The sequence below is a fragment of the Dermacentor andersoni genome, chromosome 2 (genome assembly GCF_023375885.2).
Source record: "Dermacentor andersoni chromosome 2, qqDerAnde1_hic_scaffold, whole genome shotgun sequence".
Taxonomy (NCBI): domain Eukaryota; kingdom Metazoa; phylum Arthropoda; class Arachnida; order Ixodida; family Ixodidae; genus Dermacentor; species Dermacentor andersoni.
Genome location: NC_092815.1, coordinates 39,010,605 through 39,029,045, shown reverse-complemented (window position 1 = coordinate 39,029,045; position 18,441 = coordinate 39,010,605). Strand labels below are relative to the sequence as shown.

The window sequence follows — 18,441 nt, the reverse complement described above, 5'->3', positions numbered from 1 at the left end:
GACAACACCAACGATTAAGCGCCGACTATACTGAGTGCGCTAGACAGTTACACGGCGGTCAGGACTCAGCCATGGGGGCATGGGAGTAGCTAACTAAGCACAAGGAATGGGATATAGTGAAGAGGAGGTCTATTAACATATATACAGCGGAGCGATTAGGTAAAAAATGATGGGGAAGTACGCGTAACAGCGTAACGGAACGAATGGACGTAGCAAACAGTTTAGAGCTGCTGCGTGCCGCAGTAAAAGAGCAGCAGAACCGGGTTGCATCTGGTTGACTGTATGTAGCCGCTGGAAATAATCGGTCCGAATCTTCAACCTACCTCTGCCTTTCCTTATTTCTTTATATTTTTTTCCTTCCCCTCCATTTAGTGCGAGCCTCACGTTTAGTATTTCTGCAAATAGTTCCACTGAAACCATTTTACTCCACACGACGGAGTAGTAAATTTGCTCTGCGAAATGAGGAGCACGGGGATCTTCTACACTGTAGTTAAACACGGGCCAATCAAGCGCTGCGGAGGATGCACAATTTCGTAGAAGGAAATGTCTCCTACACTTGCTTACTAAGGAGCTTCACTATAGGGACTGAAAATGTCTCGACCAGTACAGTATACTACAAGGAAAATACTACAAGGAAAATGTACGCAGATGACATCACCCTGTGGGTCAACAAGGGCAGTGACGGTCAGATAGAATGCACCTTACAAGCAGCGGTATCTGCAGTCGAAACCTACCTCCAAGACACAGGTCTCCGACTATCTCCACTGAAATCGGAGCTGCTCGTCTACCGCTCGCGCCGCCGGCCCAAGCCTACAGCCGAATCGCGCCAATGTGACGACATAATCCTCTATACGCAAGACGGCTCCTGCATTCCCCGAGTCCCGAAGATACGCATCCTAGGCATGCATATAACAGCCAACGGGTCAAACATAGAAGCTATCCGCAAAATCGAAGGCAAGGTTACGGCGGCTACCCGCCTGATCAAACGCATTACAAACAAGCACACGGGCATGAAGGAGGACAGTGTCATGCGCCTCATACACTCTTTCGCAATCAGTCACATCACTTATGTGGCTGCCTTCCACAACTGGAATGTCACTGATAGGGAGAAAATCAACACCCTTATACGCAAGACTTACAAGATCGCCCTTGGCCTACCGGAGTCCACAAGCACTGCTCGTCTGCTACAGCTGGGGGTATACAACACGCTTGAGGAAATCGTGGATGCGCAAAGAACCTCTCAACTCGAACGCATGTCTCTGACAGCCACGGGCCGGTACATCCTGCAGAAACTCGGCTTCAACTACCATGTCCAACACGGTCAGAAACAGGTCATTCCACCTGACCTCAGCGACACGCTGATTGTCGCCCCTATACCTCGAAACATGCACCCCGAATTTAATCGGGGCCGACGCCAGGCCCGTGCCAAGGCACTGCTGCGCTCCTTGGGTGGAAAGAGGACTACGCGCTTTGTAGACGCCGCAGAATACACACGAGAACACCGATTCACGGCGGTAGTCGTAGACGTTAGCTCCCGGCTTACGCACGCGTGCAGTCTCGCAACGGAATACCCCGAAACAGCAGAAGAGGTAGCAATTGCGCTTGCGCTTACCGACCCCCTCTGCGAGGTAGTTTTTAGCGACTCACAATCCGCAGTTCGCAACTACGCGCGGGGGCGCATTTCCTCAGAAGCTCTCCAGATCCTAAGGAAAGCTGGTCGACAGCACTTCGATAACACCGCCATCATATGGTTTCCAGCGCACGTCGCCACCCCCACCGATGAGGGCCTCATTAACTTGAACGAGGTAGCACACCGCTCTGCGCGAGAACTGACCCGCCGCGCAGAATCGGAGACCGCCTCTTCGAGTTCGGAACTGCTGGCTCAAAACACGCGAGAACGCCTGGTCAGGTACAGTGACATCACCAAGCACTACCAGCTAGGCAGGCGGTTGCTGCCCCCACCTCACCCCATGCTGAAACGTCGCCAGGCAGTCATCTGGCGACAATTGCAAACACAAACATTCCCCAGTCCGGTGCGATTGCAGCACATTTTCCCCGCGGAGTACCCGACTGCTCTTTGCAAACTATGTCAGGACACTAGAGCGACGCTGTCACACATGTTGTGGGAGTGTCGGGTTGCATCAGCTACAATGGCAGTAGCTCCGGAGGCTCTTGCGTCGAAGTGGGCCGCCGCTCTGCGCAGCTCCAACCTCAAGACACAAGAGTGGGCTGTCCAGCAAGCCCGAGAGGCGGCGACGAGGCAAGGCCTCGAAGTCCCCTCATGGGAGACCTGAGCCCGGGTCGTCAAATTTGCCGGATTCAGAATAAAGTTGTTTCCATCCATCCATACAAGGAAAATCAGTCAGTGTCGGTAAAGCGGCTTCCGGCACACGGCGCGATCGAGTGCGCTGGTCGGGACAATGGTGTTGGTTGAGGGAGGCATTGGAGAGAACTGGCATCAGAACACCAGCTCCGTGTAGCGCGCGCGTTCAAGGCGCTAAAGATCTAAACCAAGCACACGCAGCCCAAAGGGGATACGACGAAGGCGTCTAAAACGCGCACGCGTTTTACTGCGGTAGCAATTAGTATGTGGACACTCCAGGCACTTTTCTGTCGTCGGCGTCGGCGTGAGGTTCCGTATAACGTCCAAGGGCGATAAAATCGTCGCCGCACGCCGTATGCTGTATACGTGCGAGTGAAAGCGTGCAAGGGTGAGCCGGCGAACGCCGATCAATCTCGCGTATGCGAGCGAGGAAGGCGATGCGGAAGCGCGAACTCTTCTCTCGCGTGCGAGGCACGGGGGTGAGACGAGGAAGCAGGGGGGGAGGGGGGGGGGGGAGGTACTTCTCCGGCGGCTGCTGCTTACGGCGCGGAGGTGCGGACGCCGTATCTTGAAAGCGATCTGCGACGTGGCCAAAGTGAGCTCGCGCACGGGCCTCATCTTGAACGCGATCTGTACAGTGCGCCAGTGCCGGTAGCTTCGTATGCGCTGTGCTTTCGACGTTTCATTCGCTTTGAAGCGAGAGATGCACGGAGGTGAATTCGCTCGCGGCTTCTGCCGCGATTTCTCACTCCAGCGTTTTGACAGCGAGTTTCCGCTGTCAGCGAGCGAGATGTGTTCATGTTTACCTGTGCGAGCGTGACAGCGTGCTTGTTAATTTAGTTAGTAAGCGAATGTTTACAAGTTTATACGGCCGATAAATCTACTATCCTTACTTAGTATAGCTATCTACTAATTTGCTATCTCAATCGATGCTTCGCCTTTCGAGCGAAACTGCGACTCTCTTATAGTACGCGGGTGGACGCATGCGATGCCACCAGAACAATTCCCTCCCGCACAAAGTTTATTCCGTCCAGCAGGCGGCAGCAAAGTTTCAACGGCGGCACAGACGCGGCCCAGCCGCTCGCCGCCCTCCGAGGTCAAGGCCGCTACGCGTCGGAAGCGGCAGCGCATTCCGTACGAGGAGGAAAACAGTTCCGCGCCATCGCGCACAGCATCTCGTCGACGACACCGCCTCCCACGGCTGGGAGAGAGCGGAAGCAGCGGCAGCGGGCGTCAGGGGTGATTGGACAGCGTCGGGCATCGCAGCCGTCTGCGCGGGAGTCGACTCTTGTCGGAGCACCCAGAGCGCCACGGATCAAAGGAGAAACAGAGAGAGAGAGAGAGTTCATATACGTAAACGGCAAAGGGTCAGGCTAGCTCCCCTTTGACGTTCTGCATTGAGAGAAGACGAAATAGTGATTGAAGTGTAGCGATGCGGGAAGGGGCGCATTTTGTACCGTCTTTGCAGGACGTCTTGCAACCACCATACATGGCCTGCAGTGTGAACTCCGTGGGGCTCTTTGCGCTACAAACCTAAGCGTGATGATTGAGAGTGACAGTTATTTTTCACTAGGTAGCAGTTCGACGAAAGCTCGATCGCCTGGTACGGAAGCACGTTACAGAAAAATGAAAAGAATTAAGGTAACTGATGAAGTCAGCGAAGTTCTTTCGGAGCTTCGGAGAGTCGCAGGGCGCACAAGCATATGATTCGAAACAAAGAAAGATAGCACGCAAAGGCGCACGACACCGCGACTTCGCAGGACCTTCCGAGTTCATATCGAGGCTGCACTACGCAAAAAGGGGTAAAAAACGCGGCGCGATTTGCCCGCTAGCTTCGCCACCAAACACGCGCGCGTTGCTTCCAGGGTGGCTAGCGGGGTAACTGCGCACTATAGAGGTCTGTGCCAGCGGAACGACGCACTGTTTCTGTAGGTAGTACGGCCAGACGTATCAAGGACGTACGCGAAGGGACGTGAGCCGGTAATACATGGCCTGTCAATCTATAATCACAAGGTCGGGCAACGTTTATCGAATCGATGGTTGACCTGGACTTCCGAGATGCGAAGTGCGATCTTTTATTTTAGCCAGAGGAATGGACAAAATGCGCTGGCTCGCGTGCTCCTTCCTCGCCGGTCGTGTTCACTTCGTCATTGAGCAGTGAGCGATACTTGCTCTCCTGTCCATCCTCCCGATCCAGCGTCACCATCGAGAAGCGTGGACACTCTATGAAAGGCATTTCCTCTATACTCGCTTTTTTTTTTTTTTTCATTCTCGCGTCACTCTGTAAATGCTACCGGGAATAACACGCGATAAAGAGAGCATTCTGTGATAAACCACCTAATAACGAAGAGAACCTTGAGCCCGTAAAAGTCAGAAAGAGGAACTCGGTACATGGACCCTCAACGAGGTTTTGCCCCACTACGAGGCTCTGCGACCGAGGTTCTTATTTAACAGTTATCATGCTGCAGACCTCCACCAGCGTACAAAGCACCAGAAACGACTTCCCAAGATCTCAGTTAATTAACGCTCTTAATTATTCCACGGCACATATTGCAATTTACCAATTGTAGCCGGTGAGCTTGCAAGACGTGTCCACTTGAAATGAACCTCGAGGATGACCGGTTTCGAGATATTTACCAAAGCGCGAGACGAAATACATGGGCGTTCCGGTTACGTTCGTGCTTCAATGCATAAAAGAGGGTTCCGTTAAAGAAAGTAAGCGGAACAAGACTACCTTTACGGAGAGTTTAATGGCGCACATCTCCAATATGGTGTCATTCTGGAAATTCATTCTAAGTGGATAGTCCTTGGAGGTTCACGTGCTACAATTTGTAAATTGCAATATGCGCCGCGAAGTAATCAATTAAACAGTTAATTAAGTGATGCCTTTAACTAGTTGAATATATGTATCGATTTCACGTGCAAGTGTCCGCCTCTCTGAATAATCCAGCTCAAGGACTAGAATTATGTTATCGGAAACAGCTAGGCGATTTTTAAAAATAACGGAAAACTTAAAAATGATCCGTATAGTTGAAGGCGCCGGATTAATGTTGACCACCTCGGTTTCTTTAACCTGCACCCTATGCACGGCACAAGAGCTTTTTTTTTTTTAATTCCACTCCCATCGGTATGCGGCCGCGGCGATCGAACCAGCGACCTCGTGCCCCGCAGCGCAACGCCATATAGCCACTGAGAGCTACTACGGGGAGTGCCCCGGCTTTTTTGGATGACGTACAGATTTAGCGACGGTATAAAAATGTGACGTCGTTGAGTGCCTCGAGTATGTGAACATGCAACAGCCAGATACGCGCGCTTACGACATGCAGGCGTTATGTAAAACAACACAGCGATTGGGTTGCTGTTATTCTCTCAAAACATGGCTCGTACCCACGAGGTGGCATCGGCCACACTGAATTGACTGAAAAGTACGCCCAACAAGATACCAAAAGGGGCACTAAAGGCAAACATTCAAAACGAAGTGATCGCGAAACCTCTGCGGCGTTCAGATATCTTCTTCGTCATTACCGAGCCACCACATTTATTATCGTCCTAACTTACGTTCACAGCAGGACGAAGCAATGACCTGCGATATCTCCAATTACGTATACAATGGTCTCGTGCCAGCTGACACGAGCCCATGCCTGCGAATTTCCTAATTTAATCACACCGCCTAGTTCTCTGCTGTCCTCGACTGCGCTTCCGGTTACTCTACAATAGGCCAGGTATATGAAACCAAGCAAGAAAATGGGACCAAATATAATGAGCCTAACAGTCAAGCAATACACGACATCTTACCTAAGGACCATACACGGCGGCCGTGTTACTGCTGATTGAATTGTTTATGGCAAATAGAACAGACTAAAGATCACAGAAAATGAATGGAGGTAAAGACGACAGTATACGTTCGCCGGCAGCGCAGTTATGGCACGACTGCCGGCCGCTTTTATACTCGCGGACAACTTTCTGTGGCTATGAGGGGAAAGCTGCGGAGGCAAAGCGCGCACAAGTGAGAGCGCCTTTCCCGCGTTTTAATCAACGCTAAGTTAGGCTGGGGAAGAGAAAGCATAAGCACCTTATTAGCAACAGTTAATAGGACAGAACACACCACCGAGTGTAAAAGTTTACTTATTTTGCGGCTTTTCCCGTTCGCGTCTGGGAAAACGCGAAAACGTCGCACGTGGAAGCTGCGTCGATTCAGCGTCTGTTCCGAGCAACCGAAAGCACTGTCAACGCTGCCGGACTTCTTGGCGCGGTAACACATATGCAGCAGCCACGCGCCCGTAGCTTTCCCTTCATAGCCACAGAAAGCTGTATGCGAGTTATGGTCCCGTATAGATAGTTCGCACACACTTCGTCGCGGCCGCCATTTGTAAGTACTAGCACGTCGAGAAGCGGGGTAAGCAAGAGACGTGACAGGACGAGAGCACGACAGGGACGCCCTGCATCGAACGACAAAGCGGTAACAGTGACAGAGCGGTGAAAAACAGTGGTCGTCAAAAAGCAAAACAATGTGCGTCCCTGACGTCATCGTGGCCGCCATGTTTGGGTACTAGCACGGCGAGAGCCACGTCCGTGACGTCACACGAAAACTACGCACAAGGCGAGCGACGCACCCACTTATGTACAGGCCGCTCACCTCGTCTGACAGGAGCGCACAGAGCGCTCTGTCGTCTCGACGTGGGAGCTGTAAACATTCACATAACGTGCACACCCGGCCGTCGCTTATGAGCGCTACACATTGACGCAGAAAGAAGTACCAACGAGCAAGAGAGCAAGCAAGAGGCAGAAAACAAGCTCCGACGGATACCGCGAGTGACGGGGCAAGAGCGCGCTTTCAGGGAGCGCGGCGCCGCATTTCTCATGCAAGCGTCGTGTTTTTGATGTCAGGGCCACGGCTGCCCGGCGGCACGATCACCGCCGATCGAGGCAGCAGCCACATACACGGCGTGCGTGTAATGCATTCGATTGAGATTACGCAGCAGCGGCGGCGCTGCGGTATAATACTTCCGACTCTGGTTATGTTCTTCCGAAGAGACGACGCCCCCAACAAGCAAAAAGTAAAGGGCTTTATCAAAAAAGCCGTGCGTGCAGTCGCCCCATCGCGTGAGCACCGTCCCGAAGGGATTACATCGAGCCGCACCTTCCGGATTATGTACGCACGACGGTCGACTGTCCGCACGAGGGTGTCCATGGCGCGGGGTGTAGGCGTCCCCCGCTTAATGGTTTCTTTTCTACCCAGCTGCACCCACCTAGCAACGCAGTCCGTCAACACCATAGCGGCCGCAAATATTTGACGAGTGAAACTGTGATTAAGACACATGCCGATCAACCGACACGCAAATCTATCATATTATGCTGTCATTCAGGCGTTCGTCCGAATGTACCACTTTTATCATTGCAATGTGTTATATATGTAGGTCAGTGTGAACGTGTGCGAACGTTTATACAGACAAGGACGTGTGACCAGTCCATCGTGTACGTCTTGCGGTTGCTGCGAGACACTTCAGCACTGATGTCGGAGTATACCGCATTCAGTGCGCAGTGCATGCATGTCGCTAGTGAAGAACCATCATCTCCTTGGCCTGCGGTGTACGACACTCGACGAATGTTTGTACTCCAGTGGTTGTGCTTCTCGACGCGATCAGGCTCATCGCACTCTACTTACTTTTCTAGAATTAGCTAACTTGGGTTCACGTTTGTGGCTCAGACACCGTTTCTTCTATTTAACATTCTGTAGTAGCGTGATCTTCAGTGACCGGCGCTACTATGTGTGACCTGTACTGTGTGTTCTACTTTAAACTTTTAGATTTGTCCTCTTTCTCTCTTTCCTCTTCCCTCCCCTCCTTCCTATCTTCAATTTCTGTGCTTCTGTCACCTCCTTTCTGAAGAATAGGCAGGCGTTGTGCCCCTTCCGATGGCAGTTGCCAGCCTGCTCCTCGTTTTTCCTTTCCCGTCAAATGTATATATGTTTTCAAAACAAATAATAATAATTATTACTATACAGTAATACCGTGTTTAAGTCAGCAGCTGCCAGCTGCTCACTTATCAAAGCTTGCAGGAACAGTTACCCATCTAGTGGATACTCACTTGAATGGCATGCATACGCACTTGAATGGCATGCATGAGCTAAGTTCCACGAGAAAATGTCAACACCGTCGGGAGACGACCTTGGGGAATACATGACCGTCACTTACAGCGGTCGTGATCATTAACAAGCTGTCGCGAAAGTTTGCAATCTGATGTCGTCAATAGTCCAGTGATTGTCACGGCGCTGACGCCACCAGCCGATTCTTAACGAAGACTAAGGAAAAGCAGAGATTCGCGCAACTTTTATCACCTAATAGCTTGCCTTGACATCAGTCCACTAGCCCTGGACAACCTATTCACAACGCTTTTGACCCGTACTTGAAATAATGATATCGGCATCAGACCCGAAGCTGAAAAATACATATTTAAGCTTGGATTCAAAACTGAAATACACGCGTCGATCCGTGGCTTCTACGCTGCTTGCTGTACACGCATGCCAGTGCAAAAAGAAAAAAAAGATGTGTGTGTGTGTGGGGGGGGGGGGTGGCAATGGCAAATCATTCAGTTATCAAATGTTAAGCACCTCTCGGACGAGAGCAAGCCGGCGAGGAGCAGACCACCCGCGAACTTCGCCTCCGCTTCTAATCTCGCGCTAATCGCTAATCCATTCCCGGCTGCACGCGCACGCACGCGATCCCCTAGCCTCGTGTACGAGCGTATACGACTTCGCGAGCAGCACGCTACCAGATCGCTGCCAAAAGAACAGCGCCGAACCGGGCACACGCGCGCGCGCGAAGAAGCGATAGGCACGAAGCGCGGCATGGCTGTCGTCGTGACCCCAAGGTGCCACCAAGACTGCGGCCGCACGCCAGTGGGCAGCAGAGGCCTCAGGGCCAACGCAGGCACGACCTCCAAAGCACGCCAAGCACAGACGGCAGGCAAGGAGGGCGCGTGAAAAGAACGCCCATCGGGTGTCCCTTTCCTCATCTTGCCCATTCTTTCACCCTTCACCCCTTGCCGACCATCGTTGGCCGACGAGAATAGCGAAGTGCGAACGCGCCGAGAACGACCCTGAGTTCGCACGGACGGTGGCCGCCGCCGCCGTCGCGCCAGAACAGCGAGAGATGGCAACCACACTCGAGGACGCCAGGCGTGAGCGAACGAGACGACATTCCAGCGCCTTTTCGGGGGACTTTTTCCCTGGCCCGTGCGTGCGACTGCGATACGCACACAAGGCGTTCGTCCCCTCTGGGGCCGCCACTGGCGTGTATATTTTTTTTTTCTTCCCTGGATGCCTCTGGGCCTTTCTTTTCGGTTCTCCCACCACCGTCATCGCTCCCTCTCTCTCGCTGCCGCCGTTTTCTCCGACGAACGACTCGGCCAGACAAGCATTGTTTGTGTCCGCTGTCTCCTTGTCGCCCCTGGAATCTTGGGCGCGAATAAGGGCAGCGGCGCCACTCTATTCTTTAAAAGGCGCGACGCGGCAGCAACGAGCCGTGGCGCACCGCGCTGTGCGCGGTCAAGTTGGTCGCCCCGCTTTCGTTCTCTTTGTTTCGCGTATTTTCTTTTCTTCGACGCCGTTCCGCTGTGTTTACACGCAACACCAAAGAGTGCCGCGTCTGGTCGCTTCTGACTGCCGGTCAGCTCCGCAGAAAGAATAGGCCCTTCGCGCGAGCCTTGCAGAGGCTTTTGGAAATAATGGCGGGAAAGAAGGCGCCACGCGTTCTTCAAGCAGCTGCATGCTGGCAAGGGAAGGAAGAGGACGAAGAGGCCTCCTTTGGAGGGACGCGCCTCATCGGCCCCTCGTCTGTACAGCCGGAGGAAGAAGCATCGGCAGCTGAACAGTGACCGCGCGCGCGGCGCCCTGCAACTAACGGGGAGGTTTCGGCCCACTTCACACGAGACGGGGTATGTGCGTAGCAGAAGCGCGGCGTCGAGCTTTGACGACGACGCGCGGTATCGGCCGAACGCGCTGTGTACAAGGAATCCGAATGCCCGTACGTGTGCCTTTTCTAAGTTCTACGCGGCCCTGCGAGGCGATGCGTGGAGCCCGTGCACTGGTTTGCGTGAGGCAATATATAGAGAGCCAGGTAACCAGAGCGGGACTAACGAGAATGTGCGCTACAGTGTACGCACGCGATGCCAGTATATGCTAACAGCAGTCACAAGGCGTGCATTCGACATCCGGGCGAATGTACGGGATACTGCGCACACACGCACACACACCACAAAGAGAGGTACGAATACAATTAAGGATCTCCACTACGTATTACCACAGCAATGCTCAGCAAGATCTGACTCACCGTGAGCTGACAGTGCCTTCGCTCGTTCGCGTGCTCAGTACCACCACGTGATCGTCGCCGAGCCGCCGAGGCCGTTATGAAGGTTTACCTAAGTGTATCGAAACAGCGCGTTGGCAGGTGCGAGGATGCGTGCCTCATTTCAGAACGACACAGGAGCATCGGCAAGAAGCTTTCTGTGAGAGGTTGATCTCGTTTTCTCTCTCTCGTGCCTCCACATTAGCGAGCTTTAGCGTATACAGCTATACCGCTCTGCCGTAGTCTCCTCGGCGACCTGTGACTTTTGCAAGTGCTGTAGTTATGCGAGCCGCGCTACGTATGCACCTGTTGCGGCTTAGCTGGCACGCGCAACGGTGCGTGGACGGTACCGATAACCGTGGGGCGTTATCGGTATGCTCAAGCTCTCTATATATTTAGAGCGAGACGGGCGGTTTTCTCTCCTGCACATTGGCAAAGTAACGCGAGTGCAGAGCGAAGGGTGTCCACTAACTTCGCTACACTAAACGGGCGCGGATACGCTGCTTAAGCATAGCAGCCGAGGTAAATTTGCATGAAAGATTACTGCAGTTGAGATCAGCCTGAAGCGAATTCAAAGCTGAAAAATGTGCCAGTGTGGCCTGTCTCACCAAGCAAAACAGCAATGGATTTTTCAGACAACTTATTAAGCGATGTTTTCTTTTTTGTTTTCTAAGTGTGACCAACGCGCGTTGTTTCTTTGTGTCCACGCATATCTGTAGCAGGCATCGCGTTTACAATAACCCACTGGCACGGGTGTATAATGTGAAGAGTTCTCTTGTTTCGTGCTTCCGTATTCGTCCAATCACGCGCTGAGGTTCCCTCAGATATTAGACGTAACGCAAGCATATGTTAAGTGCTGGCTGGACGCGGACGCGTGGCCAAGCCACCCAAACATGTAAAACTTGAATGTTCCACCGGGACTCCTGGAGAATGTTTAGCAAGTGTGTTATACAGCTGCCACGAAAGTATGAGAACCTCGAATTACGGAAGTATGCACACCGCTCATGCAGACGTCGGGTGTACGCGCTCGGCGCCCGTGTAGCTACGACGCGAAAAACAGATTACACCAATGGCAGATCGTACACCCGGCCACAAAAGTTTATGGACCACGGTATCACAGAAAACGTTCAATTTCCAAGCAGCCTGTAGCAGTAGCCAGTAGAACTGTATACGAAAATGTTCTTAACATATTCTAGCCGATGCCCGAAATGCAAATATCAGGTTGCGTTGTGAGGTTGTGAAGATATTCAGCTTTTTCTCAAATTTCATGGTCCGTAATATTTTGTGGCCGGGTGTACTTATACTATACGCCTATCAGAGCGATCGAAGGGACGTGACAGGCGAAAATAAAACGAAATTTGCGATCGCTAACAGAACTGTAATAGTACAATGCTAACGGCGGCGTGAATGCCCCCGCATGCACAACGCTTCATATTACGAAACGCGGGAACGTCGCTGTATATAAGTGCCCAGCGCACAGGAGCTTATACGAGCCAGGAGCGGATGCATGGAACCGCACCAAATAGCGCGATCGCATAGCTTGTTTAAGATATACGAGACGACCGAACAATGTAGGGTGGGCTGGTGCGTAAGGCCAAGTACGGACAAGTACGCGTTGCCCATATGTCTCAATCTTCCAAGCCATCGGAATGCGCATACAAAAAGGCTCTTCACAGATTGCACACGGCGGCGCTCCCCGTATAACGGCGCCGCTTGCCTCAAAGATTGAAAGCGAACGACGAGGTTGACGGAGAGCCGTCACACCCGTTAGTAAAAAGGAAAAAAAAAAAAAAAAAAAAGAAAGAAAACGCGGCTCGCGAGCGCCAGAGAAACAAACAACCCGGTGGAAAGGGTGGGGGGGCCTGGCCTTGGCTCACGTCGAAGCGCGCTTTTTAGGCGTCGCTGCATGCACAGCCGAACCCACGCAGCCCTCTAGGTTCGTTCCGTGCAGAAAAGCTGCAGGTGGTAATTTCTTTGTAATTAGCATGCATAAACGGAAGCTGACGAGTGCACTAGAAAATTTGTAATGCCAATTTGGAACTGCAGTCTTTAATTTCAAGTTGCATTCACAGACAGAGCAGAAAATGAGTTTTATCGCGCAATTCCTGGCCCGTATACTTTTTCTCGCGGGTGTGCGTCCCAATTAGACTTTTTCAGCTTCTCCGTAAACATGTTATCAGCGTTTGCAAAATACCGGGTTAGCGTGTACTATAGCTAACACAGGCATCTATACATCTTGTGACGCAAAGCTTAACCAGAGAGCAGACAAAGCTAGAACTGCAGTGACTTACACCAAATATTCGAATCCCGGATGCAGGACGAAAATTTCCTCAAATGCGAAGGATTCTGTCTGAGAAACCCGTACGCGTTTCCTTTGTAGCTTCGTGCTATATATATATATATATATATATATATATATATATATATATATATATATATATATATATATATATATATATATATATATATTAGGGTGAACGACAAATTTCAATTTCGTGAACCTTCCTCCACCTTGCGGGATTCGGGAGAACTGATTTGCCGTATTCGACTTAACTGCTCGTGTGAAGCGTTGACAGCGACATAACCGATATCGTGCAATCCATCTATAATTTTCCGTCGATGACGAGAACACTCGCGCGATAATTTTAAGCGCATTATATAGTGTGACAAAGTGGCACAAGGGATCGCTATCAGCTTTCCATGGCCCCGATACCGCATAATCAGTTAAATGGTGCGCGCGCGCGCGCGCGCGCGCGCACGCGCACACACACACACACACACACACACACACACGCACACGCACACACACACACACACACACACGCGCGCGCGTATGAAAAGAACAGGAGACAGGACACTACGGGCGCTACTCAAGAACCTGATTTATTGCAGCAGGAAACAATAAAAAGGAAGGAGAAGAAATGTACAAAACAATGCGCATGCGTACAGGCTCACCATGAATAAGAAAAAAAACGAATTTCCCTTTTAAACAGAGCCAGAAATAAAGTGACGTAATCCATGCCTCTTTTCATATCAGGCAAAAACGGCACGGATCGTGTGTCAGTTATATTTCTGTCCTACCAAAAAGCAAGAATCCGTTTTTCGTGCGAAAGCACTACAACACTACCAACCTGGATTTCGCCTCTGTGTATATGAAGCATGGAGGAAAGAAACAAAATAGGAGGGGCCTTGACGTGACGTCTTTGAAGCAGGAAGTGCAGCCATGCTGGTGTACCATCTGCATTTGCACCTCCACTCGGCTCGCCGGAGCAGATAGGTGCGAGCATCAACGCGCATTGCTACGAGCTGCCGGAAGGGTGTACTGATGACGCGCATCAGAACAAAGCCTACGAAACATCTGGAACAGTTTTAACGCGAAAGCGTTAAGGGCCCCATGTTGCAGAAAATCCGGTGTCGGCGTCCGGCGCCGGGCGTCTCGTGAGCGAAAAATCATTCCGAACTACGCAGGCCCTCCGCGTGGCGCAGAGGCGTTACTGAACTAATTGAATTTCTCAAAGTAAAATGCGACAGAAAAATCGTAAAGTAAGACTTACACACGACCTACAGGCATGATTGTGTCGGATTGTAACTTCACTATACGAGAAAACGCAATTCTGTCACGCGGAAACTCAAACGCAAACCCTTTTTCCAGCGTTTCTACCATTCGTAGAGCGGTGGGCCCCGCTCGGTTCCTTGCAACACCATCCAGATGGCGCTCGCCTCCGCGCATCCGTACGCATCCGTGACAGCGAAAAAAGAAGTAATCTCAAAGCTCGCATACGTGCATATAGCGTTCGCCGCCAGCGTTTCCAGGTAAACGTTACGGTTACATAAGCTGCAGTTGCCGGGAAGCGTGAAAAGCAGTCAGGGATCTTTGAATGCTTTTGCGTTGCACTCTTAAAGGCGAAGCTTATAAGAATCTTCCGATTTTTTCTAGTGAAGCAGACGTGCCCCTGCGTTTTTCCGTAGGGCGTTGAAGGAGACGACGAAGACCCGCACCGTGACTGCTTGAGTGTCTCTGTTGCTGGCTGACAATGACACTTGCAAGCCCAAAACACAACTTTTAAGCTGACACACTGCACTCCAAAGTCAGCTTGTCTCGCGAACAAAATTTGCTGCGAGAAAGACACGGGCCCGAAAAATCGTATCACACTTTCCAGAGGCCGAGAGCAGCAGCGAGAGCTTCAGGAGCGCGGTTGCTATGGCAACGTTGACGTTTGGCACACCGGTCACAGTGTTCCTTTACGAAAAACCCCACGTGACTTCAGCCACATACACTTAAACTGATCCGAGCTAGCCAGGGCCTTCCTTCTTCTATGGTGTGAAGCCTCTTCATGCGCGCGTTTTGCGTGCACAGCCTCTTCTTTTCAAGCCCGCGCGCGTATGTATGAAAGCGCAGCGAACAACAACGAGCTCGGCGACAGATGCAGCGGGAGTCAACCGACGAAGATGTGGCCAAACGATCGCGACTGCAACATCAAAGAAGACAATTCGTGGCGTTGAAACGTGCCAACGAAACTATTTCACCTTATTTTCTTTAAAAAGAAGAAGAGTAAGAAAGAAAAGTAAATTGATAAGTGTTTTTCACCGCCCGATTCATGGCCGATCCCCCAGAGTGGGTTACTTCATTTCACTAAGGAACAAGAACAAGAAACTACTGAAGAACCACAGAAGCGACTGGAGATCGACAAACTGTACGAGCGTGCCAAGCGCGCTGCCGAAACGGATGAACAGCGAGGCCCAACTAGTTGCGGACGTTGCATACCAGCATCGCAAGGCCGAGGAACGTCTGTCTTTGGCAACGGCTGCGACGGCCATCTTTAAGCGGGACTTCATCGACAACCAGTTTGGCTTTGCGTGTTCTGTGTGCGACAGACTGTGGCGCAAGAAGGACTTGGACTGCGTCACGGCCCCCTTGTACGCGATCTTGGCTTTGGCCTTTCCCGAGGTTGAAAAAAAAAAAAAAAGAAGGTGTGAAGAAGGTGTCATCGCTCGCCCAAACTAAAGTGCCTTTGTAGCATGTGAGCAACGGGTATAACTATCCACCCAAGCCTGCCCACCTCCCTCCGCTCAACTGTATAGCGGAGCACATGATTCCCCTCGCACACGCTTCATGCAAGTTCTAAGGCTGCTCTAAAACACTGGTCAGTACGGCGTGAATCCAGAAAACGTTCTTTGTGCAAGCCTGCAATCCTCTTCCTCCTGTACCCACCGAGTAACCAAACTTGTGTGAATTATGCAACCCAGTGTGCATGACTATGCGTGTCGTGTGTGCAGGAAAACAACAATTTAACCAAAACTTCGCGACTGCAAAGGATTTAACTAGCAACCGGCCAAACAACGGACTCGCAATGCCTAACTTGGTGCAAGAGAACGGTTAACTTGGTCCAAGAATATGCGCTTTCGCACGATATTCCGCATAGTTGGTGCAGCCAAACAGACTAATCGTTCTTTCCTCTCACATTTTTTTTTTCTTCGCAGTGATGATCCTGTACGCTTGCGCATTGAGTGTACATCTTTGTTTTTTTCCTAGTCTTGCAAGGGGACTGTAATGATAAATCACATTTGAGAGTATTCTGTTCTTTGCGTTTGTTTTATGTTTACGCTACAACAGGTTCCTCAAACTGGCACTGCAGGCATCGTGCTAACAGAGAGCTCTCGCGCGTGTACGGATGATCATTTAGGGCGCCGACCTAATTACGCAAAGTTTGGGCGCCATTTCAGAGTCCCCCCCTTCGAGTGCGCGCACAAGCTATGCAGCAAGCAGCTGCGGAGCCGGTGACTCGACGTATACTATACACACCAAGCAGCATCAGCGGCGTGCAAGTTTCTTTCAGAACCGGTTCTGTTCCGGAAACAAAACGATGATCGTGCCGCGCCGTTACTTGCATCGGGTATGCCATAAAACGATTCAGCAGCGTCGGCCTTGAACGACGGCCCAGAGAGCGGCTATAGCGCTGAAAGTGAGGCCACTAAATGCACCGTCTCGCAGAAGGAGGCCCATTGTGCTGCTTCTACCCCCCTCCCCGCCTCCTCTCCCACCGCTAACGCGTCTCTGAATGAAACTGCACGCAGCCAATCGAGATCAAGCTTAAATGAAATGAGGCCTAATCGTTATGCTATAGGTGAATGTTTGAACAGGGAAAGGTCACAAGTCATGCAAACCGCGATACAACAGAGCTCAAGGCCAACCACTGAATTGCGGACAACGTCAGACAACAGGCCGTCTTATATGGCAAAAAAAAAAAAAAAGTGTAAGCTCTAAATATGCTTCATTATTCAAGTTCTGTGGAAATCCTCAACGTGCAGGAAGTTTCACGGAAGGAAAACCGGCCGTCCGCCAGTGAAACGTCATGTACCGGAATCGATATATGTCCAGGGATCGATTCCTGTGGTGCAGTGGTACAGAGAAAGAAAGAGAGAGAGAGAAGAAATAGGTCTGAGGATAAGAAAAGTGGGAGAGGTTGGCAGGAGAATCACCTCTCAGGCCAACAACAACAACAAGAACGATACAGGCGTCTGGGCATGTCTTTTGGCACCGAAGCCAGTTGAATCGTCCGCACATCGTACGACTGTATCACATCGCATATGTAAGACAGCGGGTATCCAAGAGGTCGAGACGGTAATCTGTACGCACGAATGGACATGCGTATCCGCTGGTTTCTAGCACTGTTCAGCCTGACTGCATGGAGCCTGCGTGTAAGGCTTGATGTTGCAATTATGAAATGGCGATACACTGATGCGTTCGTGTCAGATTATTCTGCACAATGTCAAATCTAAGCTTACTCTCCCGTAGAAGGACACCAATAAAAGCAGCACTAAATTGTTTGATACTAGCACAGTAATCTCGGAACTATGCATTTCTTAAGAAAAAGAAATAAAGTTATAAGTGCAGAAAATCTGCAAATCCGGTACGGGTGGTACGCCAGTGCGACGTCACAAACTTCAAACGGGCTTAGGCGGCTTCTGTACCGAAAAAGTTCTTCAAAACTAAATAGGCTGAGTGTTTGTTCCTTTAGTCAGCGTCGTTTATCAATTAACAATTATCTTGCGACGCAAACGCCGTCCAAATCCATGACGTCACGGGGAGCTAGTGTGGGAGTTACAAGGTGGGGCATCGCCTTCAGCCTCGCTTTTGCGAAGGCTTACCAGGACTCTGATCACAGTAAGAGTAACCGTTATGCCTATTCAAGTAGTGAGATATCAATTCAGCTTAAAGAAACGTTGAACAGAAACAATCAGTAGTACTATGGTGACAAATAAGATAGTCTTTCAGAACTCTATTTTCGTTGATTTCATGGCAGGGAATGATTTACAACATTTTTTTTTTCTTTCTTCAAGTTCGCATCAAAACCCCAGCATGGGTACCTCAATGTGACGTCACGGATTCCAAAGCCCTTTGTCGCATTCGGGCCGTTGTGGCGCGGTAAAAGTTCTCGAGCCTTGCTGAGTTTAGTCTGTAAGTGCCTTTAGAATGCAACGTAGCCCATCTTTACCAATAAAAAGAAAAAATAACTAGGCCGGAGCTGACGCGGTAAAAATCAATGACGTCACGGCAAGCTGGTATGGAAAATTCCAGACGGCGGCGCCACCCGCGTCTTTCGTGTTTTGCATCTACTTTAGCTAATAAATTCTGCCTTCACGCTGAGAGAGGTCGTTTCACTGTTGCAGCGGCGTAGTTTGATAATATAGCCTAGGTTAATATTTCTAAGTGCGAATAAGGTTCCTCAGCACCGCTTCTTTTACACCTACGGTTCTATTCGGTGGCCTATC

At 50.8% G+C, this 18,441-nt stretch overlaps 1 protein-coding gene across 4 annotated transcripts in view; it reads right to left on the bottom strand.

Annotated features, from left to right (window-relative positions):
- Positions 1-18,441, bottom strand: part of ck (unconventional myosin-VIIa ck) — a 173,079-nt gene that overhangs the window by 118,331 nt on the left and 36,307 nt on the right. The window contains exon 1 of one of the 4 annotated variants that reach the window (XM_072286384.1): positions 10,654-10,677. The exons of the other annotated variants lie outside the window; for them this stretch is intronic. The gene's annotated coding sequence lies outside the window, so the exon portion shown is untranslated. Of the gene's footprint in view, positions 1-10,653; positions 10,678-18,441 lie in introns of those variants that run through there. 4 annotated transcript variants of the gene reach the window in all.